Source organism: Podarcis gaigeae (assembly GCF_964106915.1).
Source record: "Podarcis gaigeae genome assembly, chromosome: 11".
Lineage (NCBI taxonomy): Eukaryota > Metazoa > Chordata > Lepidosauria > Squamata > Lacertidae > Podarcis > Podarcis gaigeae.
Window position 1 is genome coordinate 19,319,693 of NC_139687.1, and position 25,886 is coordinate 19,345,578.

General features: G+C 41.8%; 1 protein-coding gene across 1 annotated transcript in view; it reads right to left on the minus strand.

The window, feature by feature from the left end:
• The window catches only part of PRR16 (proline rich 16), a 253,717-nt gene extending 229,617 nt beyond the window's left edge, over window positions 1-24,100 (minus strand). Inside the window, exon 1 of the mRNA XM_083702437.1 lies at window positions 24,036-24,100. The gene's annotated coding sequence lies outside the window, so the exon portion shown is untranslated. The remainder of the gene's footprint in view (window positions 1-24,035) is intronic.
• Between the last annotated feature and the right edge of the window lie 1,786 nt (window positions 24,101-25,886).

A 25,886-nucleotide genomic window follows, 5' to 3' on the forward strand; every position in this document is an offset into this window, starting at 1 on the left:
AATTTTGCCAGACTTAGTTCTCTGGACATACATAAAGTATAAAGCTGTGTTGTTAGAGGTAGATTTTGATCCATTTTGGCTGGATTCTTTAGCCTACTGAAAGGAAAGTTTGCCTGCATGGCTTGAAAACTCCCAACTGACACCCATAACTCACCCAAAAAAACCTGGTATAGGCTTTGCTCTCCACCTGAGCACAGATGTTTCAAAAATATCATTGCAGAATGACAGCAAACAAAGGAAGAGCTCTTGCCATTCCTCTTGCACAGCTGTAATAAAAGGAACAATTTCCTACCTGGCATGTGGTAAGACTTTGTCAACTGAAAAAGGTGACACATCCTATATCGCCTGTGTTCTGTCTTCATTTTTTTTAAAGAGAACAAAAATCCTTACTTTGTTCTTTGTTTGAATGTAGGCATCTGTCTGCAGGTGGCTACATAAATGTCTACAATTCTGCATAGATTCATCATCATTACAAGTCACCAGCCGTGTTGAAGATATAACTGCCTTCAGCATAAGAGACACATTATTTATTTTGCTTGTGGGCACCTGAATGTGAAACAACTTTCCCGAGATAGGTTCGCCTGACAACTGATTCACTTTTTGGGGCGCCAGATAAAAGTTCATTTCATGCTCTCATTATGGGGGTGCTACTCTGCTGCTGAATTAAATTGTTTAAATTGCTTTATATTTTGTTCTACTTCTGTTGTTAACTGTTGTGGATTTCATTTGATCAAAAGACAAATATTAAACTATTAACTACATTAAAAAGCAGCAGTTGAGCACTATATGCACTATATATATATATATATATATATATATATATATATACCGTATTTTCCGCTCTATAAGACGCACCAGACCACAAGACGCACAAGTTTTTGGAGGAGGAAAACAAGAAAAAAATATATTTTGAATCTCAGAAGCCAGAACAACAAGAGGGATCGCTGCGCAGTGAAAGCAGCAATCCCTCTCGCTGTTCTGGCTTCTGTGATAGCTGTGCAGCCTGCATTCACTCCATAAGACACACACACATTTCCCCTTACCTTTTAGGAGGGAAAAAGTGAGTCTTATAGAGCAAAAAATATGGTTATATATATATATATATATATATATATATATATATATATATATATATTTGCTTTCGTAGATTTTCACGGGTACAGGAATGCAGGTTTTGGTGTCCTCGGGTGTCTTCCCGTGTAAAAGTTGGGGTGTCTAGGCGACGTTTCGACGAGGTCTCACTCGTCATCTTCAGGCTGGTGCTTTCGGCTTCTTGTTACTGGAACAGAGCGGGATCTCAATGTTTGAGTTCCTATAAATACTGTAGAGGGGGTGTGGTGTCTAGCCTCCAATGTTCTGGGCAGAGAGGAAGTTCCCAGGCTAGTGTGCCTTTTCTTCTTTTGTTCCTTAATTACTTGAGAGATACCTTGAGAAATCACTCAAGAAATCACTCAAGGTATCTCTCAAGTAATTAAGGAACAAAAGAAGAAAAGGCACACTAGCCTGGGAACTTCCTCTCTGCCCAGAACATTGGAGGCTAGACACCACACCCCCTCTACAGTATTTATAGGAACTCAAACATTGAGATCCCGCTCTGTTCCAGTAACAAGAAGCCGAAAGCACCAGCCTGAAGATGACGAGTGAGACCTCGTCGAAACGTCGCCTAGACACCCCAACTTTTACACGGGAAGACACCCGAGGACACCAAAACCTCCATATATATATATATATATATATATATATATATGAGAGAGAATGAGCTGCATTGGCTCCAGCACCTTGCGACTTGTTCCTCCCTCGGTTTGAAGGCCAGAGTACAACAACATTTTCACCTGCGATATACCGCTTAGGTGAATGCGCCATTGCACTTTGGCCCTCAAACTGGTCCTGGACAGTGCATTGATACATCACCCAGGCCTATCCTACTCCTAGCCCAGGAGTGGGGAACCTCAAGCCTGGAGCCAAATGCCTATTCAGCCTTTGAAACTCTCCCTAGGCCACTCCCCTTTCTGCCCCCTGCTCCTCACCCTGAATGTTTTTGCCAGGCTGCAATAATGTGTCTCGCTTGCCTGCGGTGGGGGGAGGAGAGGATGAAGAAACTAGCCTACTGTACAACATTAGAATTTACATTCTCCTCCCTCTTTTGCCTTCTTTTACCCAGAAGGCAATGCCGCCCTTGAGCTGAAGAAAGCTCCTCACCCATGTCCTAATCAGATATTGATCATGTTAAATGTCCTCCTCACCCATGTCCTAATCAGATATTGATCATGTTAAAGACACTACCACACAATGTAGAACCAAATCCTCATTCAGACTTGCACCCAATATGCAGACAATTGTGGGGATAGTGGGCAGCAGGGGTACCAACCTGAATAAAATATTGGGAGGGGCCAGGTAATCCCCACCCTGCATCATCAAACACATGAAGGGGTGCACAGGCATCATTTGAATGGCAATGCCCTTTAACTTTGGGGAGCCCGGCCACCTCAAATATTTTATTGGAGGGGGGGGCCTGAAGGGACCTTGGCTGGTAGGAGTTGGCTCCTATGCTGAGCTGGGTGATGTTTAGAGCAAGGCTAGGAGGCATGGTCTCATTCTCTCTTTTTGTGTGTGGGGGGGGAGAGAGAGAGAGAAGAAAGAAAGAAAGAAAGAAAGAAAGAAAGAAAGAAAGAAAGAAAGAAAGAAAGAAAGAAAGAAAGAAAGTCCTCAATGCACAGCATGAATGGGTGTCTAGAATGGCTGATATAATTTGTTCTGCTCAATTTTGGGAGCATTTTTTGTTCTCGTTTATAATCTCTGTATTATTCTGTTCTTCGTGGGTCCAGTCCACCCAGTTCGCTTTTGGATCAGGCTCCATTGAAACAGTGGCGTAGCATGGGGGTGCAGGGGGGGCCGGCCACACTGGGCGCAACATCTGGGGGTTAGGGTTAGGGGGTGCAAATCCACGGGTTAGGGGGTGCAAATTACTTGCCTTGCCCCGGGTGCTGACAACCCACGCTACGCCACTGCATTGAAACTAATATAAGTTAAGCAGGGCAAGTATAGTCCCCTCCCCATTTGGGAAGGCATGCCTGAAGAGTGTAGTGAGTGCAGATATTTAGCTGATCTGATGTTGGCTGTGCTCACTTAATTCCAATTAAGCTTAATGGGACGTTCTCACTCCCTTAATGGCCGAGTATATTATATTAGTGTAGTGTTAAGAGATGGGCAACATTTACCTTCATAGAACCTTTAAATCTTTCAACCTTCTAGAAGCCCTAGAAATAAAACATGATGTAGAGATAAAAGAATTAAAAGTCTATGGGAAAATACTGTGTACCTGGTAGTTATGAAAGCTTTAAATTATGTTATCCAGCATAAATTCCTGGCCATAAGAGCAATGAACGAGCAAGAAAAAAGTGACCAGGCCATGCTATGAACAGAAACTCAACAACGTAAGAACTTAGCAAGCGTATTTTTCCATCTCACCCCCATTCAACTCCCACCTGACAATTTTTTCCTTTATAAAAATGCCAACAAACTTTGTACACACATTACTGGCTTAAAATGCAGCTAGGTCATTCTTTTTCTCAATTCGGATCAAAACTGGTTTTGGAGAGAAATGCATCTAAACACAGGATTTCCTTTAAAAAATAGATAAGGATTGTGTCTAACATTGTGTATAAACATGCACCCTATGTATTTTGTTTTCTTCCCTCCTTCTCAACTGGTTATTGATGGAAATAAATAAATAAATAAATAAATAAATAAATAAATAAATAAATAATGCGGGCATGCAGTAGACTGGTTCAATTGGTTTTCACAACCACCCATCACATGTGAGAGTATGAAGAGCTGGATTTATGGCCCCCACCTCTCCATCTCTGTGGCAACATGAAGGCAGGCCTCCACAGCAGGAGTAAGCAGCAAGATGATTTATAGTAGATCACCAAGGATTTTTTACTCCCAATCATTTAATAATAGCAGCGTTTCCCCAAATTGGGCTGCTGAAATGAAGGGCACTGCTGGGGAAACCAGGAACAGATTTTCAGGTGAAAAGTCTGTATGCTCTGATCTGATATTGAAAACAAATTCCTGGACTGAGATGCTCTCAGAAGTAAGGATGGAGGAGAAATTTATTTCAGTTCACATTTCAATGCAAACTAATATCATCTGACATTTTCCAAAACACTGAAAATTGAAACAAAGCCATCCTTCAAAATTTACGCTTCTCTGAATTTTGCAATGGAAAATCCACATCAATGGATTTGGTCAAGGGTCAGCAAACTTTTTCAGTAGGGGGCTGGTCCACTGTGCCTCAGACCTTGTGGGGGGCCAGACTTTATTTTGGGGAAAAATATGAACAAATTGCTATGCCCCACAAATAACCCAGAGATGCATTTTAAATAAGAGCACACATTCTACTCATGTAAAAACATGCTGATCCCGGGCCGGATTTAGATGGTGATTGGGCCAGATCCAGCCCCCAGGCCCAGTTTGCCTACCCATGAATTTGGTTATCAGTGGCTTACCAACCATGATGGCTATGATTAAGTTCTACTATTGGAGGCATCAATGCTTCTGAATATCAGTTGCTGGAAACCACAAGAAACAGTGCTGTTGCTCTCAGGTCCTGATTAGACGCTTCTCATAGGTTTCAAGTTGGCCACTGTGAGAACAGGATGCTGGTCTAGATGAACAGATGGCCTGATCCAGCATGGCTATTCTTATGTTCATGTATTACAGTAAAATGTTTATATACATGCATATATCAGTAAAAATGACTACATTATATGAGGGAATATGGCTTTGCAAAAATGTGTATATTAAGCCAAATTACAGGAGGGGAAATGTGTATATTAGGAAAAATTCACACTAAAATGCTGACGAATTTTCATGAGAAACCTTGAAAGAAAAACCGGAAAACTGGAAATGTAGCAACCCAAATTTAAGATGGGAAAAGGAATTGACATATTATTCAGAAGTGCTATTTTTCTTCATTCTAAGTGTATTATTTGTTTATCTGCTTATTTTATATACCGCCCTTCATCATAAGATCTCAGGGTGATTCGCAGAATAAAATACAGGATAAAAACAAGGAAATAAGTAAAGCGAAACAGCAAAACAACCTCCCCCTCCAACAGACACATTGAAAAGGCTGTAGAATAAAAACAACCCAATAAGCCCTGCTTCCATGACACATTTTAAAAGGGCATCAGATGTCAATCAGCCCAAGGCATGGTTGAAGAGGAACATTTTCACCAGGTGCCAAAAATATATATAATGAAGGCACTGGGCGAACCTCCCTGGGGACAGCATTCCACAAATGAGGAGCCACTACAGAGAAGGCCCATTATGGTGTTGCCATCTTCTGAACCTTTCATGAAGGACACACACACAAAGAAGGGACTCAGATGATGAACGCAGAGTTCAGGATGGTTTATATGGGGAGAGGCATTGTGGTCCTGAGTCATTTAAGGCCTCTTTTGAGGTCACTATTTCACAATTGGCTCTTCCAGCTGGTAGCCTTGGCATCCTGGGGGTGGGGAGCAAACTAGACCTTGCAAACTTGAAGTCCTTTCACCCGTCTTGTACAGCCTGCTCCTATCTCTAGCAGTAACTATATACATTTATATATATAACAAATATCTAAGAAATACACTGCAGCTCACAATTTCTCTCCCGCACATATGTTCTTCTATTTATAATCGACAATTTATATGTCAAGGCAGATGCTGTATTTTACATGCAACATTTTCCAGTGGGTATGTTTTTCCGAAGCATGATAAGAAATGTAAAACCAAGGGAAACGAAAACATCCCAATGCAAGAGGAAAGCAAAAATGACATGTATCCATTGAAAAGATGGATACTTCCTCCCACACCTCCTGATAGCTCTACTTTAACTTGGTATGCATTGTGTATTTGAGATTATTAGAGGATTTAGTAGCACAATGACAGATAAAGATAGAGATCAGCATTCCCTTGGATTCAAAAGAATATGTGTAATCTTACACAGCGTTCTTCATCTGGGAAAGATAGGGTTCGGTTTTAAATAACAATTTCTCACACCATGATACGGATACGCTTTTGTAAACCATTTGGGGCCCAATTCTGTGAGTCACTGTTCGGGCAACTAACTGCCTGGTCCAGGGGAGAGAAATTGCTCCAGCTGAGCTTTCTCACAATCTGTAGCACAGGATGAAGAGTAAGCAACAATGTGGGTCCCTAGATAACAGGGCATAAACAGCAGGAAGACCCAAGATATGAAGAGAATACTGTATTGTACTCTGAGAACACATAGACAAAAAACTTTCTTGACTGGCCAACGTTGATTAATAATGATTTTGTACTGTTTTTAATGGTCGAAATAAAAAATAAAATAAAATAACTGTCCAGTAGCACCTTGTTGTTGTTTAGTCGTGTCCAACTCTTCATGACCCCATGGACCAGAGCACGCCAGGCACTCCCGTTTTCATGGATGCCTTCAGGGCACCCAAGATGGACAGGTCATAGTGAAGAGTTCTGACCAAACGTGATCCACCTGGAGGAGGAACCGGCAAGCCACTCCAGTATCTCTGCCAAGAAAACTCCATGGACAAAGACAACAGTACCACCTTAGAGACCAACTAAGTTTGTTATTGGTATGAGCTTTTGTGTGCATGCACACTTCTTCAGATACACTGAAACAGAAGTCACCAGACCCTTATATATAGTGGGAGGGTGGGGTGGGGTTTTTCTCAGAAAGGTTGCAGGAGATGGGTGATTGACTCAATGGGTATGATAAACCGTTGATGACTGTTGACGACTGCAATTAATCCTACAGGAAAAAGCAAGGGATAGTATGCAGATGACCAAAAATAGCTTTAGCATATGTAATGAGACAGGAATCCAATATCTCTATTCAGACCAAGTCTCTCCATGGTTTTCAGTTTAGTAAAAAAGGTAAAGGTAAAAGGCCCCTGACAGTTAAGTCCAGTTGCAGACGACTCTGGGGTTGCAGCACTCATCTCGCTTTACAAGCCAAGGGAGGCGGTGTTTGTCCACAGACAGTTTTTCCGGGTCATGTGGCCAACATGACTAAGCTGCTTCTGTCGAAACCAGAGCAGCGCACGGAAATGCCGTTTACCTTCCCGCTAGAGCGGTACCTATTTATCTACTTGCACTTCTTTGGCGTACTTTCGAACTGCTAGGTTGGCAGAAGCTGGGACCATGCAATGGGAGTTCACCCCATCGCGGGGATTCGAACCACCGACTTTTTGATCGGCAAGCCCAAGAGGCTCAGTGGTTTAGACCACAGCGCCACCCGCGTCAGTTTAGTAATGAGTTGTAATTCAGCAACTTCTCTTTCAAGTCTATTTCTGAAATTATTTTTGTAATAAGACAGCAGCTTTGAGATCCTGTACTGAATGTTCTGCTACCTACCTGTTTTTAATGGTGTTTTATTGTACACATATTGTTATGCGCCACTCAGATATTTTAGGAGATAATGATGTATAACTCCTTCTGTAAAATAAATAAATACTTGCTTGTCCTTTAACCATGCATAGAAACCCTCTCAGGATACTAGCCTGCCTAACTAAACTCCTTGGGGGCATTTCAAGTTATCTGCTGATCTTGATGACTTGCTTCAATGGCAAGTATCAATCCTGTTGACATCATTGGTGAAGAAGTAACATGTCTTGGCTGGCAATTATACAGTTCCTCCCTCCACCACCGCCCTCCTCATTTAGCACATCCATTATACTTCCTAAAGTGTCTCAAACAAGTATTTAATTTGCATCTTAAAAAGCAGCTTTATTGTAAGTTAATTAAATATTGATCACTAAAAAGCACTTATTGAGATTTAGAATGAATGCAAGAGATAAGCAAAGTCACTAAGTCAAATTACCTCAGAATACATGTATAATTACATTCTTAATGCAGGAATGCTTTTCTACATTCAATTTAAAATGCTGCTTAGACATTTAATTGGTATAATATAATTTTATTATGAATGTTTTTACTTGCTTTAGACCTTGAGAGAATGGATAGACATAGTATCATCTTATTCCACAATTTCTAGTCATTAATAGATATTTATTGAAAGTTTTTATGTAATTCAAAGGTTTCTACTTTGGACCTTAAGACTATGCCAAAATTCACGGTGAAGTAAATAGGATTTATTATTTCTAACAGTTCCAGAAGTCCTTGAGGCAAAAGACACCTCTATTTTCTTTCACAAGCTGCTGTTACACTTTTAGAACAGTAGTTTTCAAACTTTCTGTCTAAAGGGAATCCTTTCTACATCAACTGAGAAGCACCACATGACGGGAACTGCTATGGAAGCCTAATACTTGTTTTCAAAGGAAGTGCTTATTCAGTTCATTTTTTTATATTAATATGTTATTATTATTTTTCTGTAGAGAAATAAAGAGAAAGAGGTGAAGAAAATCAAAACAAAGCAAAAAAGAGACAGTGTTTGAAACTGTGGTACAATATGATATATGATTTTATAAGTGGCATGATTATGCAAGTAGGGCAACTGGCCATAAGGAACTGTCATATGCTAAGTCAGAGCACTGACTCATCAAGCTCACTATCACCTACACATGTATGGTAAATGCATCCGGAAAACAAAATGTATTGAGGAGTTAGTGATCTGACACAGAGTCCTTACTGCCTCTGTTCCTTCCCCCTCCCTCACTCTTGTTAAATTTCTTTTTTTCTTTTTTCCTTTTATAATGATCTTTATTGGTTTTTCGGTTGCATACTATTGCTTTATCTATTGCTGTTCTTCTTCCATATTTATCCATGATATGTCAAAAAACAAATAAACCCTTCTATATATTCAATTCTTGTTGTCTGTCTGTATTAGTTTACAACTTCTATTATTTACATTACTCACATTATACATTTTGCTTATTACTATTTTTATTATCCAATAATTTTCTTTGTATTTCACATTATGAGGTGGGGGTTTTTTCTTTCATTTCTACTGGTTTTACTATTTCACCTTATTTTTCCTATATACACCATGAATTTTCCCCATTCTTTCTTAAATGTTTCACCGCCCTGTTGTCAAATTTCCCCTGTTAATTGAGCTATTTCTGCATATTCCAATACCTTCTGTCACCATTCTTCTACTGTTGGCAGTTGTTGTTGTTTCCAAACAAGAGCAAGAGGGAAACAACAGGTTTGGATCACTTTTGTTAAGTTTCTTGAGGGTGTGAGAACAGTCTTAGATGTTTTGAGAACGTTGGGAGGAGTTAAAGCCACACACATAGAGATGCCTCATCAGTTGTGGAGGATAATGCTGGGTAACTTCTTTGATGTTGGACATTATTTTGAGAAAGTGAGGAATTGGGAGGGGGTGGCTAGTGGATGATCTGCATGTACCCAGTCTTGGAAGCCACATAGGCTATCTATAAAATCAGATGGTTTGGGCAGAGTTTCTTTGAAGCTCGTGCATGGACTGATTGGCTGCAGGGCTGTGCAAACTGAGGCTACCTAGGGGAGTCGCTTTGCCGCTTCTTGAGAGCTTCCAAGTGGCAGATTGAAGTGCTTGCTTGGTATGTATACATTGCTTGCTCTTTTAGAATAAAATCTCTAATCTTCTCACTCACTTGTGTATTTTGCATTGCTTCTGAATCTCATTTTAAAAGAACCACCTTGCCTTTGGCAAGACAACACACCATCTATGCCCAACATCACTTTATTTTTTATTAGAATTATATACCGCCCTTCATCAAAAGTTCTCAGGGCAGTGAAGGCACCTACTTGATCTCAGTAAGCGGGACATTCCAAAGTGTATTTTCTGCCACACTAAACAATCAAGTTCTTATGAACGTAGAATAGGTATTATGTGGCACCTGCAGTAGTGCCAAGTCCTCAAAAACAATTTTGTGTTCTCCACTTAGATATTTGAACACCCTGGGCAAAAAAAGATAATCCTGTTGTTCCCTTTAGCTTGCTGTGCAATTTCTTCAATCTGAAAAACTGGCACAGTATGGCCATCCTTATATTAGTAGCATCCCACTAGTCTATGAATTTTGATACTTCCCTGTTTGTATGCTCGTATGCTTTGCTAGTCTAGAGGTAATGATTCCATCGTAGCCTAGAACGTAACTCAAGGGTGGGAGTGTTGATTTCTGTAAAATTACTTCCCATTGTATAAAACGGTTGGGATGCTTGCCCTGTGGAAGGCCCTCCCATCAGATGTCAAAGAGATAAACAACTACTGTGGTCCCTCGGGTTAAGAACTTAATTTGTTCCGGAGGTCCGTTCTTAACCTGAGACACCACTTTAGCTAATGGGGCTGCTGCGCAATTTCTGTTCTCACCCTGAAGCAAAGTTCTTAACCCGAGGTACTATTTCTGGGTTAGCGGAGTCTGTAACCTGAAGCATCTGTAACCTGAAGCATCTGTAACCCGAGGTACCACTGTATACAAATGTCCATAGACATCTGAAATCATCCCTGCATCAGGAAGTTTTTAATATCTGATGTTTCACAGTGTTTTTGTATTCTGTTGGAAGCCACCCAGGGCAGCTGGGGCAAACCAGTAAGTTGGGCGGGGTACAAGAAATAAATTATCATCATCATCCTCATCATCATTACCAGAATAATGAAGGAAGTACTAAAAAGAAAGCAAATGGCAATTTTGCAACACACTGAACAAAAATAAACCTAAACCTACATAGCTAATGTTTATACACACACACACACACACACACACACACACACCAGACCCTTTTTTGGGGGGGGGATGCAAGAACAACAAAGATTTCATACTGTTCTTGGATAACAAGTAAGGGATTAAAGCTCTCAAGTAGATGTCCTGCTTTCAACATATTAGGAACACATACACTTTAACTTTTTTCATGTAGGGGCTGAGCAGAACCATCTCTTTCTTACTTCTCCAGTACTGCCCATGGGGGGGCGCTGTCTGCTTTCCCCACAGTTGGCTATCTGATGCTCCTTCTATTATGTTTCTATTTTTGGCCAAGTGAAGGGAAGCCTTTGCTTTAATTCAGGCATGGCCAAACTTGGCCCTCCAGCTGTTTTGGGACTACAACTCCCATCATCTCTAGCTAACAGGACCAGTGGTCAGAGATGATGGGAATTGTAGTCCCAAAACAGCTGGAGGGCCAAGTTTAGCCATGCCTGCTTTAAGTCATCTACTTAACATTCTCTTCTTGCTCACTTGTAATTTAGTATCAGCCTTGAACTGAGACACTGAGATGAAATTTGGTGTCTGTTTTCATGATAAGATAATTCTGCATCTCATGCTCAAATACATGCACGTCTGATTCTCCAGAGGGATTTTCAAGGTGACGGTTGACAGATGCAAAATACTTGGGAAGGTGGCATCTACTTGATTCCTGTAAATATGCTATGGTTGATGCCATTGCTATTTTTCTAGAAGCTCACCATGAACCTCTCTTACAATGGCAATAGAGCCCACCTGAGAGGTACTGGAGCTGAGTTCATGCAATAAGTACAGTTCAATAATAATCTCAACATCACAAAAATAATCTCCGAGTAGGTCACCCACCCTGGTTGTATTCAAAGATAGTTCTCCTAGTACAATGGGATAGTATACTCCTCACCCATGTGGCTCTTCAGACTGTTTTAGGGGTTCCCCAAAAATCTAGAAAAGATTTGGGGATGGAACATTGTGCACACAGGGGAGAATTGGGGGGGGGGGATCTCCGTGTGCAACCTTGCACTAGTGCAAAAATGTAGTTGAATACCGCCACACAATTTTAATCTTTTCATCTAGTAGCATCTGTTGTTATTAAGGCTATATTGAACTGATGCTATGTTTACAAGCCACATTCGAAATGTTGTTTATGAAGTTAGCATTTGCTGCACATAAATCCTGCTATTCTTGTTCCACACCAGGGATAGAGAACAGGATCTGGTCAGTGGGCTGTATCCTGATCTCCCACACAATCCATGTGACATGTTGACAGGTGGGTGGGGCCACCTAAATGTCAATCACTTGATGTCACTGTAAAGACAAGTGACCCAACTGCAACTTTTGTAAGTGTGCTCCCAATTCTTTGCTACAGTGGTGCCTCGCAAGACGAAAAGAATCCGTTCTGCGAGTCTCTTCGTCTAGCGGTTTTTTCGTCTTGCGAAGCAAGCCCATTGATGGATTAGCGGATTAGCGCTATTAGCGGCTTTTAGCGGCTTTTAGCGGATAAGCGGATAAGCAGCTTAGCAGCTTAGAAAAAGGGGGGAGGGAAAAAACCCTGCAGGAACTCGCAAGACATTTTTGTCTTGCGAAGCAAGCCCATAGGAAATTCGTTTTGCGAAGCACCTCCAAAATGGAAAACTCTTTCGTCTAGCGAGTTTTCCGTCTTGCGAGGCATTCGTCTTGCGGGGCACCACTGTATCTTCCAGCCAGTGTGGTGCAGTGGTTAAGAGCAGCAGACTCGTAATCTGGTGAACCAGGTTCGCGTCTCCGCTCCTCCACATGCAGCTGCTGGGTGACCTTGGGCTAGTCACACTTCTCTGAAGTCTCTCAGCCTCACTCACCTCACAGAGTGTTTGTTGTGGGGGAGGAAGGGAAAGGAGAATGTTAGCCGCTTTGAGACTCCTTCGGGTAGTGATAAAGTGGGATATCAAATCCAAACTCTTCTTCTTCTTCTTTGTGCTTGATTTGCACTCAACTGATTGGTGCTGGCTGCAAATCTCACTTTCTGCAGCGATCAGTTGCACTTGGAAGTTCCCTACAGGAACTCTTGAGGACAGCCAAACCCAGCAGGTTTGACAGCTACCCCCAATCAACTTATTAGCCAAAATTCATAGCTGCCAAAAGTTAACGAGTTTGCAAAGAACAGGAAAGGTCCTCAAGAGTATTACATAACACTAATATCACTTTTATCTTGATAATCCCAATCTATTTGTCTCTATTTCAGTGCTGAATTTCTGTTCCAGTCCTTCACTTGAAAACAGCAGTCACTAATATATGATTGGGTAGAATCTCTGAGGATAATAATTAGGTGCTGGTTTCTTGCAGGTTGGAATAATTTATCTTCAAAAGACTTTAAAAGAGCAAGATAATAAGGCAATATATAGCAGGATAAAGGAAAACTTTAACTTAGCATCATTAATTAGTGTTTTCAAAAATAGCAGGAGCTTTGATGTCAACATTTTAAAATAAATTGTCGTGTTTTTATTAATTTCTCTCCAATTCACATTTGAATTTAAATTATTATTAAAGCCAAAAGGCAACGTCTTTGCATGTTTTCTTTCACTAAGGCAAGCTCAGCAGATGGGAGTGTCTGTGACCTTTCCTTGATAATGGTTTGATTGCCAATTTGAGCTCCTTGGAGAAAAATTGTGGGATAGAAATGCAATAAAACAAATAAACAAAACACTGGTGTCAAAGGCTAAGGTAAACAGGGAAAAAAGATAATGTGTTTGATGGTGCTTGTTAACAAGTGGGAAGATTTTTTAAACAACATTTATTTTTCTTAATGTAATCAAGAGTCTATAAATTAATGGCCTATAACACACCAAAATTCACAATCCCTGGAGGAAATATTGTTATTATTTTTTATGTTAATTGTTGATTACTGTTATTACTGATGTTGGAGGGTAGTAACTGATACGGAAGAAACAATCCCTTCTGCCAAGCCTTTGGGTTTTGGTCCATACCACCTGCAGGAGGCAAAAGCAAAGGAAAAATAGATCCCTCCAATGGAGAACTAAGCTCATCCAACCCCTAAGATACACATGCAAGCCGATAAAGTCACTGTGATGAAGCAGCTGTTTTATAGTCTGCTTAACACTGCCAGGTGCTGGCTTCTAACTATCTTCCTCATTTATCATGCCTGAGCTCATTCTTTGCCTCCACTTCTCTTTTGAAAACTGGGCACCATTCATCTGGTATATTGCCAGAAGAAGTCCCATGGAAATAAAATGGCAAAAGGAAAAGCGTAAAATGGTTTATGGGGATTTCTTTTACACGGGTGACTACTTTAGCCAGAAACTGAAGTGTTAGAGATTAACTTTTTATAGTTGTATGCTCAAATCACTTTGAAAAGGTGTTATTGTCTATAGAAAAGGCCAAGGCCAAGCAAATTCTTTGGTGAGGTGAATTTCACAGCAAAAAACCAAACAAATCCAAACCCTTTAACAGCAACTGGAGATTTAGGGGTCACCAGGCTTCATAATAAAAGTCGCCATCCTTGACTATCAAAGGATTTCATCAGAATTTTGTAGCACAGTTATAACATAATAATAATAATATAATTTATTATTTATACCTCGCCCAGTTTCCCCAGCCACTCTGGGCGGATCCCAATCAAGTGTTAAAAACAATACAGCATTAAATATTAAAAACTTCCCTAAACAGGGCTGCCTTCAGATGTCTTTTAAAAATAGGATAGCTGCTTATTTCCTTGACATCTGATGGGAGGGCGTTCCACAGTGCGGGTGCCACTACCGAGAAGGCCCTCTGCCTGGTTCCCTGTAACTTCGCTTCTCGCAGTGAGGGAACCGCCAGAAGGCCCTCGGCACTGGAACTCAATGATGGGGGTGGAGATGCTCCTTCAGGTATACTGGACCGAAGCCATTTAGGGCTTTAAAGGTCAGCACCAACACTTTGAATTGTGCTCGGAAATGTACTGAGAGCCACGTACATCAGAGCCCAGCTTACATGCCTTGTTTGCTCTTCAGCATTTGACACAAACAGCCCTTTTCTGAGTTTATATTGGAGAAAATTACGTTGTTTATAGGCTGCCACCGATGCACAGGTGCCTTAAATGTTAGCAACTGTATTATAAGTTTGTTCTGGGTGACTGTCAGTGCTTTTTTTCTAGAAAAATAGGTGCCGGTACCCATCATGAAGTTGTTACCGTACATGCCACACTTTTTAACAACAACAAAAAAGAGGTGCTGATACTGCGTACCCTTCAGTACCCCCTGAAAAAAAAAAGCACTGGTGACTGTCATGCTGTTGCAGCATGAATGTAGAGCATAAAATGGGGAGTACTTTTACACTATATAAAAGCCTCTCAATAAAAATGCTTTAATTAATTCTTCCTTGACTGAACAAAACACACTGTATGGTAATTCAGATGGAGCAAGACGAGCCAATAACTCTTAGCAGTGCTCTGAAAGACTTTGCCCTCCAACGCTTTTCGAACACAATGCATCCCAGCTTCATTTTGCTCAGTCACTCTTGCTAATGTATAGCCAACTGTTAAAAGTTTAACTTCATTAGTTTTGCTTATTATGAACAGCATTTACCAGCCTGAATGGCAAATGCAGCTTTATGGGAAATTTTTGCACAAAAAGAAACCGAAGCTTAATTTGCCATTTTATGCCAATGAAGCAAGAGGAACTTTACTAGCGCATACAGATGATGCAATTCTGGGGGAAATAACCATACTGACCTTCCATATATCTGATAGAAGATTACAAAAGCAGAATTTTCTGTTCCTGTAACTGTGAGTAAGCAAAAATGTGAAGCTGTCCCATGATTGGACTGATTTCGTTGTCCCAGATTTTAGTACCAAAGGCTGCCAACCTAGCAGTTCGAAAGCACATCTAAGTGCAAGTAGATAAATAGGTACCGTTCCAGCAGGAAGCTAAACGGCGTTTCCGTGCGCTGCTCTGGTTCGCCAGAAGCAGCTTAGTCATGCTGGCCACATGACCCGGAAGCTGTACGCCAGCTCCCTCGGCCAGTAAAGCGAGATGAGCACTGCGACCCCAGAGTCAGTCACGACTGGACCTAATGGCCAGGGGTCCCTTTACCTTTACCTTATGCATTGATTGAGAAATCCATGTGTAATGCCATTAAAGCAGTGATCACTTGTTTGGGAAGAGTGAAGCCCTGAATTTTTGTTTCCATACACCAGTCTCCTACCCTCCTTTACCATAGAGGTGGTGGTGGTGTGTGTGTGTGTGTGTGTGTGTGTGTGTGAGAGAGAGAGAGAGAGAGAGAGAGAGAGAGATCAGATTTCCATTAACCCCAAACAGTAACTGGCATTGCTCATGCTGACAACCTTAACCTTTTGTTTGAGACTGTATGTAGCACCTCAGCAATATGAAACGCTGATTTCTGGATACAGATATCCTGCTCAGCACGTAAATCCCCATCCAAAACTGGAGTCCATATATTAAAAACAGGTTCCATCTTATCTTCCTAGATAAGGCATGCTAACCCTCTCATTTTCTACTTGGCACAGATGTCCACCCAAACATCACAAATAAGTATTCAGGATTTCTAACATACAGTATTGAGTTAACCAGGATTGTTGGGAGCTGGGTAGTGTTGTCAGGCAAGAATAACTACAAGATGTAAACCCAGCACTGAGGATGTCTACAGGTTCTATCCAAATTCATGTATTATCTCAGTTCAGTCCTATGCACGTTTACTCAAAAATAGAAAGCATCTTCTTATCTTCCTGTGTTCAATGGAGCTTACCCACTAGTGGACATGTTAAGGATTGCAACCTACTTGTAAAAATTGGTCCAAGGCATGGTTTGAATGTCAATTCCTGTTTCAGGTCAAAGTATGACCTTAAAACACAGTGAGAAACTAAGCAGGATATCCCACGACAATCAAAAGCTTATCTGAACTTCTAAGGCTCCAGTTCTACATACTTCCGCCAGCCACCAGGCAGGGACTCATATTGTTTTTTCTTGCGTCCTTCCAGCACACTTCCTTTCTTGCCAATTGTCCTGTCATTCAGGGTCAAATGTCATTTTCGAATGGTTTAGTTGTACTTTGTGATAATGTAGCATTTGATTATGCTTTTACCCTTGAATATGACAATCGCCATTGTCTGATGTTCTCCTATTACCCAATGACTGTGATAAATTTATATGTGTAAAAAGATTACACCATCTGCGTACAGCAGTTAGCGAAATGGCAATTCCACTTGCCTCCTCCATTGTGGTACTGAGAAACCGTAGCACAGGCTTACAGAAAAATTTAAAGTCAATAAGGGTAAGTCTTTGACCATGGATACAGTACACTGGAAAGTTATTCCGTGCATTTGCTGGAGAAGCTTGCTGTGGTTGGAGCCGGAGGTTTGCACTGGTGACCACTGGGGATGGATTGGATGTTCCTCAGGGGTCCCTGCCAACTCTACAATAATATTATTATTCTATTATTCTACAACAGAAAGATAACTTTTGCTAACAGAGAGTAGTAGTAGTGAAGTGTAGGTGGGTTCCCACAAGGCAAGACACAGTGATAACAGCAAGAACCTTTATTGAACCAACAGAACTGGACAACAGGGGCAAAGCAACAGCTTATATACATTTCTGAAGGCCTTGGGCACTCCCACACCCAACATGATTGGCTGTCTAAACTTCCAAGCTGTGAATCATGACTCAGAGTTTAAGAGTAAATGGCAGTGGCCTCAATCCTGAAATGTCCTGTGATTGGATATCATGTATCGAATCAGAACACAGGGGCTCAGAATCTTTAGTCCAGACTCAAGCTCAGGCAAACACAGGCCACTGAATACACAACAGTAATTTATCACAGTTGTGGTTTTCCCAAGGTCATATGTTGGGTAAATGATAAATAGAATCCAGATGTCTTCTGTTGCTCTGTTTGGTATTTGTCTCCTTTCTATCTCCTCTTCTTAAAAGAAACTATATCTTATTCCTGCAGTGATAAATCATGAAGCCCAAATACTAGCCGATGAGAGAGAGGAATCTGTCATTGTGACTTTCATTATCATTTATACAAGTACCTGGCCTGAAACATAAGCTGAGCAGAAACAAAATGTTTTTGCAGACTGTCCCCCAAAGTAATCCCCATTTCAATGATTCAGGAGCGAGCCTAAACTCAGTGATAGACCACATTTTGCATGCAAAATGTCCTAGGTTCAGTTCCTGGTGTCCCCAAGTAGGACTAGGAGACAGCCCCATCTGAAGTTGTGGATAACTTCTGGCAGTCAGTGTAGATACTAAGGAAGGTGGACCAGCGGTCTGACTTGGTTTATGGCAGTTTCCTATGTTCCTAAGCCCTCTCGTTCCCTCAACATGTTCCCAGGACATTTCAGAAGAGGTAGGTTTGGCCTGGCCAAAATGTCCTCACAGGTTAAATGGGGGGATCTTGCAGGCCTAGACACACCAGTAGGCTGAAGGTTCTCCACTGACATTCTAGGGGTTTGAGACTATGTGTTGCACCAGACGTATCTTTCAGATGCATGTGTTTTGTTCATCATAATGGAAAAATTTCCTGATTATTAGCTGCCATCAAAAGAACATTCTGAACTATAAACCAGCAAGTTCCCTAACAAAGGAATAGTTGGTGTCAGGGACTGGGCGAAGAGGAATGGTAGAGACTGCCTCTCCAGCCTGACCCTTCCAGAGAAGAGGAAGACAGTTCAGAATTACCACAGAGGTCTGAGGGAGATCACAGGTCAGAGGCAGATGAGGGGGAAAGCTGGGAAATAATGGGAGAGGAGGAGGAGGAGGAAGCACCAGGGTGGCAACAGCTGACGGACATAGTGTCTTTAGAAAGCATTCCAGACCCACCATCTCCAAGAACCCGGTGAGCCTTGAAAGTAGGAGAGCAAAGAGCTCAAAGACAGAGGGCACCTAGCAGCACCAGTAGAGGTGATGATGAATGAAGAAGTGGGAGAGACACTCGGGACAGCACCATTATCCAAGAGGCTGGATTCTACAGCCTCTCTGTATATACTGAATAAAAAGCGGACAGTAAGAACATTCCTTGTTTTTGTACGTTCCTGGGCAACGGGCCATGGGAGTCGCTGGCAGCAGCCTGACAGTTGGTGGCTGTCCATGAGTATAACAATATTCTAGGGGAGGGGATGCATTTATGAAGTGAAATGAAGCTCCCTATCAAGTACTGTGGAAATTATCCGTGGAAAGAGGACCAAATATCCTCTACAGTTGGTTCCCGATTCAGGAGCTAGGAATGACAGATTCCATAGAGAAATGTAAGGAGGAAGTAATGCATGAACATCCTTTAGCCCATCCACCAGGGGATCATCTGATAGCTCACACAACCACCCCCTTACACTTACCTTATTTTGTAATCATTCTTGGACAATGGTGTTTTTATGAAAAATTTACATGCAATCATGAAGCAACCGTTATTGTAGGAAAGAGATTACACATTCTTGTCACCATTTTTCATTGTTAAACTCCAGGCCTTAAATCCTAAAAGTAATCTAGATGGTGAAATAATAAAAAATTAAATTAAATTGCAACTTCACTCTTCCAATCCATTTAGGAATAAATGTTTTTATTCATATAATTTATATGCTAATAAGCAGTTTTTAAAAAACACATTTTTAACTGCCTTTCAGATCTGAGATGATAATGGATGGATCAAGAGCACAAGTAACTTTTAAATACAAGTAATTATCCACTGAAAGACAATATAAAGGAATAAAATTTGGAACTTTTAAAATTTGGAATGAAATTATATGCATAGCCGAGTGATTTGCATAAATATTTTCAAATCATTCAATGCAACTGAAACATGCAGTCTTTGGGAAATAAGGTTTCTTTTTCATCCAAAGACTATTACGGTAATGAGTGCCTGTAGATTTATTAGATGGTTGTGCCAGCATTTTCATTATCATACTCTTGCTGCTTATTTATGTAGTTGAGCCACAAAAAGCTGCTTGACATGTTATTTTTCACAACCCAAATGTACATACAATTCACAAGAGGAGAAAATGTACACTGATGACTCACCACATATCTGAAATGTCAGGTATCTTTAATTAATTGGCCAAATGTAACAAATCTGTGCCATTGATCCTAAAGCAAGTCACTAAAAATGTGACGGAAACGAAGATCACAAAAGGTTGTTGCCTCATAAGCATCCTTTCCTGCTATCTCATTTCCTGCATTTCTCTTTAGCAACCTTCACCACCCTGATCCCCTCCACAGGCTGCTTTAGGGTAACATGACCAGTTCAGTCGCACTGAGTGCAACATTGCAGGGGGCACCACAACAATGGTGTAGAATGGAGCAACAGAAGCGGGGGCACTCCTGATTCTTGGGAGAAAAGCAATGGCAAACCTAGACAACATCTTAAAAAGCAGAGACATCACCTTGCCAACAAAGGTCTGTATAGTTAAAGCTATGGTTTTCCCAGCAGTGATGTATGGAAGTGAGAGCTGGACCATAAAGAAGGCTGATCGCCGAAGAATTGATGCTTTTGAATTATGGTGCTGGAGGAGACTCTTGAGAGTCCCATGGACTGCAAGAAGATCAAACCTCTCCATTTTGAAGGAAATCAGCCCTGAGTGCTCACTGAAAGGACAGATTGTGAAGCTGAGGCTCCAATACTTTGGCCACCTCATGAGAAGAGAAGACTCACTGGAAAAGACCCTGATGTTGGGAAAGATGGAGGGCACAAGGAGAAGGGGACGGCAGAGGATGAGATGGTTGGACAGTGTTTTCGAAGCTACCAGCATGAGTTTGACCAAACTGCGGGAGGCAGAGGAAGACAGGAGTGCCTGGCGTGCTCTGGTCCATGGGGTCATGAAGAGTCGGACATGACTAAATGACTAAACAACAACAACAACAACAACATGGTGCCACTGAAATCTGAGAGCCCAAAGTCCACCACTGCCTCCAGATGTTTTAGACTACACTCCCATCAGGTCCACGTAGCATGGCTAATGGAAGTTGCTATCCAAAACATCTGGAAGGAACATCTGGTTTGGCAAAGGGTGTTCTATAGGAACGTAGAGCTGGAGTATTGTTAAGGGGATCAATTTTTATATTCCATTATATGTGACACCTTAGGGACCTGGATTGTCAGATCACTGATATCCATGCCCTCTTCAAGCACTATAGTGCTGTTCTTGGCCGTGCATGAGCTCAGGCAGCAGGCTATGAACTTTGAACATGAGCTGGATTGTACATTGCAACGATTCACACAAAACCATGAGAGCAAAAGGGTAAGAAAATAACCAGGACAAATCCATCCAGCTATTCCTTTCTAGACTGTCCCTTATTTTAAGTTCTTTAAAGCGAGGTCTTCAAACCAGATATTCCAGGACCTCCAGCAGTCAGCAGCATCTCTGATCCAGCATAGAATTTAACATCTCCTTTCACAAGCCTGAGTTTTTATAACCAAACAAAACAAGAAATCTCACCTTTCCCCTCTACTAAGTTTTCCTTCTGCAGAAATGAAACACATTCTCCCTCTAGACCAGACTCTGTGGTGTCTTTTTCATTAGGCTTTAGAACTTTAGCAAAACTTTTGACATTTGATTTTAACCCATCCAAAAACCAATCAACCCCATAATAAGCAAACCAAACTATGGACAACATAGATCAATTGGTCCTGTTCCTTCACAATAGGAGATGCAAACTCAAAACAGCAATGATATATTAAAGAAACATTTTGCTCTTTAGAACTCCCCCAACCTTATGAAAATGCTCAGCGGATATTTCTGCATTCAGTGCAAGAAGGGGCAAGAAGAGAGGTGGGAAATGTAGCGTTCTTATCTGCTCTTTAAATTTTCCCACAGACCAGCTGCAGCATTTTACACCAGCTGGAGACTCCAGACCTGGCCCAAGGACACATTGCAATAATCGAGTCTTCAAGTTGTAAGCACACACGCTGAACCCTGTCCGTGGAGCCTACCCCCCAAAGAATGAGACCAGAGACCGAAGTATGGCCACAACTTTATTTAACTTCAGAATGTGGGGGACTTGGCATAGGCCTTGGCATGTAACCCTCTCAGCCCACCCGGGACTGAGGATGTGCAGGGCACTGAGGTGCAGTGGGAGAGAATTGTAAAGCACAAACTTATACAGTGTGCCCTCCAACCTTCCCTCAGCTAGGAGTTTGACCTACATCCTACCGCTCTAGGGCCAGGGACTCCTTCAATCAACCCTTTAATAGGCCCCACAGATGCCGCCGTGGGGCAGTGAGGTGCCCCACGGCAAGCAGCAGCAGCGGCAAGCAGCCTGTAACCCTGCAAACAAAAGAAACTTACCTCAACCTGGCTGCTCACCGGAACATGCCCTGAACCTGGAAAAAAGAAGAAAACAAAGTGAGGTTTGGCTGAAGGAGTCGGCCTCTTTCCCCTGGCCTTCGCCCCACCCCCACCGGCCGTCCATTGTCCTCCCAGGCCAGGGGCAGGATGATATCCACCCCAACCCAGGTGGGAGGCACTAGACCAGGTAAGCCCACTCAGTGTCGCAAACCCCACCCACCCACCTGTTGGGAAGGGAGGGAGGAAGTTACCCATGCAGGATCACCAGGGCCAAACTATCCACCCCAAACTATCTCTACCCCCATCGTTCAGCCCAGACACTGAGGTCCAGCTCCAAGGGCCTTCTAGTGGTTCCCTCACTGCGAGAAGTGAGGTTAGAGGGAACCAGGCAGAGGACCTTCTCGGTAGTGGCGCCCGCCCTGTGGATTGCCCTCCCATCAGATGTCAAGGAAATAAACAACTATCTGACTTTTAGAAGACATCTGAAAGCAGATAGGTGAAGTATAACTAATAAATAATCTTCCTCTTCCTCCTCCTCCTCCTCCTCATCCCTTGGCCATAGCTGGTAAAAGGCACTCCTTTTTTATAATAATTTTTTATTGGTTTTTACACATATTTTGCAGCATATCATTCTTTTAAACATCATTTCAAAATCTTTGGCTATCACAGCCTAAGACTTCCTTCAACTTCAACCGATGGTTTTCTAAAATCTTTTCTAATTATGCATTTTGTTACTATAGTTATTGCTATAAATTCAAATCTTAATACCTATTCTTAATTCTTTTCACAATAATTTATATATTACTCCTTACAAAACTCCATTTAACCCTACAAGCGATGTCAGTGGATTACAGTTGCTTTCCAAATATATCGAAAACTCCTTCCATTCCTTTAGGAAAGTCTGGTCCTGCTGGTTCCAAATTTTCCCAGTTAATCTCGCCATCTCAGCATAGTTCATCAATTTCTCTTGCCACTCTTCTTTCATTGGCATTCCTTCTTGCTTCCATCTTTGGGCTAACAATATCCTTGCTGCAGTTATCACATATAAAAACAATTTTTTATCATTCATATGAATTTCTGTACCCACAATACCCAATAGAAGGGCTTCTGTTTTTTTAACAAATGTATATTTCAACATTTTTTTTTAATTCATTATAAATCATTTCCCAGAAGTCCTTCACTTTCTTACATTCCCACCACATATGGTAAAAAGTAGGTAAAAGGCACTCCTAGCCACTGAGGCCACTTGGACTTCCAGATGGATCCTGGAGCAACCTTAAATTCCAAACCTGTTCTTGTTCTGAAAGAGTGCAACCCCATCCAGAACAGGAAATGGTCCAATCTCCTGTACACAGGAACCTTCCATATCTTGGACTGCCCCACTGAATGCTCTGTACAACAAACCTTTAAAGGAGGTTTTTGCTTTAAAGGAGATTTTTGCTACTGTACACACGCCTCCCACATAAAAGAACCTCTCTCTCTCCAAAAAAAAAAAAAAAACAGGGGAGAGACTGCTAGCACTAGGCTAGGCTCATTCAAAATTTTGGAAGGGTTTTGACTTAGTTGATAATGGCCCATTGTTATCCAACTCCTCAAAAGATTCCATCAACAGTGTCTCTGAAAAAAATTACACATCAAATGGGAAGACAGGCGAACTAATACCAGTGTACTGGAAGAAGCAAAGATCACCAGTGTCGAAGCAATGATTCTTCAACATCAACTTCGTTGGACTGGACATGTTGTGTGGATGCCTGATTATTGTCTTCCAAAGCAACTACTCTATTCCGAACTTAAAAATGGAAAGCGTAATGCTGGCGGTCAACAAAAGAGGTTTAAAGACTGTCTCAAGGCAAATCTTTAAAATTGTAGTATAAACACTAACAATTGGGAAACACTTGCCTGCGAGTGCTCCAGTTGGAGAACAGCCTTTACCAAAGGTGTCATGGGCTTTGAAGACACTTGAACTCAGGACACAAGGGAGAAATGTGCTAAGAGGAAGGCACGCTTGGCATATCCACACCGTGATCAACTCCTACCTGGAAACAAATGTCCCCACTGTGGAAAGACGTGTGGATCCAGAATTGGCCTCCACAGTCCCTTACGGACTCATTGTTAAAACTGTGTTTATGGAAGGCAATCTTACTCTGCTATGAGTGATCACCAAAGAAGAAGAAGAAGATTGTCATCCAAGCTGTGAAAGTTCATTTCTGAGAGCCATACATGCACAAGCACACACATCACAGCACAGTCACTAGCAATATTTGTTGAAAGCAATAGTAAAGGTAAAGGTAAAGGAACCCCTGACCATTAGGTCCAGTCGTGACCGACTCTGGGGTTGCGGCGCTCATCTCGCTTTATTGGCCGAGGGAGCCGGCGTACAGCTTCCGGGTCATGTGGTGAGCATGACTAAGCCACTTCTGGCAAACCAGAGCAGTGCATGGAAACGCCGCTTACCTTCCCGCCAGAGCAGTACCTATTTATCTACTTGCACTTTGAGGTGCTTTTGAACTGCTAGGTTGGCAGGAGCAGGGACCGAGCAACAGGTGCTCACCCCGTCGTGGGGACTTGAACCGCCGACCTTCTGATCGGCAAGTCCTAGGCTCTGTGGTTTAACCCACAGCGCCACCCGCGTCCCTCGTTGAAAGCAATGCTTTGCATTAAAAAGCCTGTAATCTGCTTTTACTTATGCTACTAGGAATAAACATTGGAAGCTGTTTGGTAAAGCATCTTGATGCCTTATGAAAACAATCAACATATATAAAATCCCAGGTGAAAATGTCATGCATAAGAAAGTTCAACCCAAATATGTTGGGGGGGGGCATTTCTGAAAAAAGAAACCATTGCTTGCCAAGTGGCTCAAAACAAAGCTGAATGAATCCTTTAATCCCCCTTTCAAACACATTAAGCAGCCACTGACACTCTGAACCTATGGTGTCAGAGAATGCTGTAACAGGAGGAAGGACATCTGAGAACCCTAAAGCCACGCATCTTGGGACTGTAGGTAGTGGACACTGAAATTCTGGGTCAGCGCAACATGACCTCCAAGTATTATCCTTGTCAATCAGACAGCAATCAGGCCCAAGATAGTGAAATCGTTTCACAGTGTGTGCTGTTTTTAACAAAAGAGGACCTTTGAAGCAAGGCATATACAAAAACACATTTTGTTTTGCCTTGCAGTTTAGATTAATGCCAAATAAGCATCTGCACCCATGCTTTAAAACTGGCTTTCAGATTTAGAGATCATCACTAGGATACATATGTTTGTGTCTCTGTAATAGTCACGGCTATTTGGTTTCTTTGTCGTGACAAGATGGTTTGGAACTCGGTCCTTGCAGGATAGAGTCACAAATCTTTCATACACTTATAGACAGGAGCTATACATCTTTGCTTCATGACTCAGCAATGTGTGATCTAGTGATTTCTAGTGCTGAGGAATTTTGTACAGCCCTCTTTCTGAGAAACCTGTGGCTCTGTAGAGAGTCAGTGTGGAGCACCAGTTGCAAAGCCAGACTTGGACAGATGAGCACCAACTTCAAATAGCCATGCAAGCACAAGTCTCCCTGGTGACAACCTTGAGCCAGTCACCATGTCTTAGCCTGAATTCATTTTTCCTGTTCTTCCCCCTCCATTTTCATTACTATTAAATTAGAATTAGATACAAAACAAAAGAGGCAGGATCGCTTAACTGAAATCCTGGCAAACTGGCATTTTGGATTGGTTCCATAATGCCACACAATCTAAAGCAGGGGTCAGCAAACTTTTTCAGTAGGGAGCCGGTCCACTGTCCCTCAGACCTTGTGGGGGGCTGGACTATACAGATGCCTGTAACCTTTCAGAGACAGTAGCGCAGTGGTCTCTGTAACCCATATTTTATCAGTTCCCCTTAGGCTACAGTGGCTTCAGTGGGGTTTATGTGCACAAAGATAAATCCTCATGTTGCATCATTCATACTATATA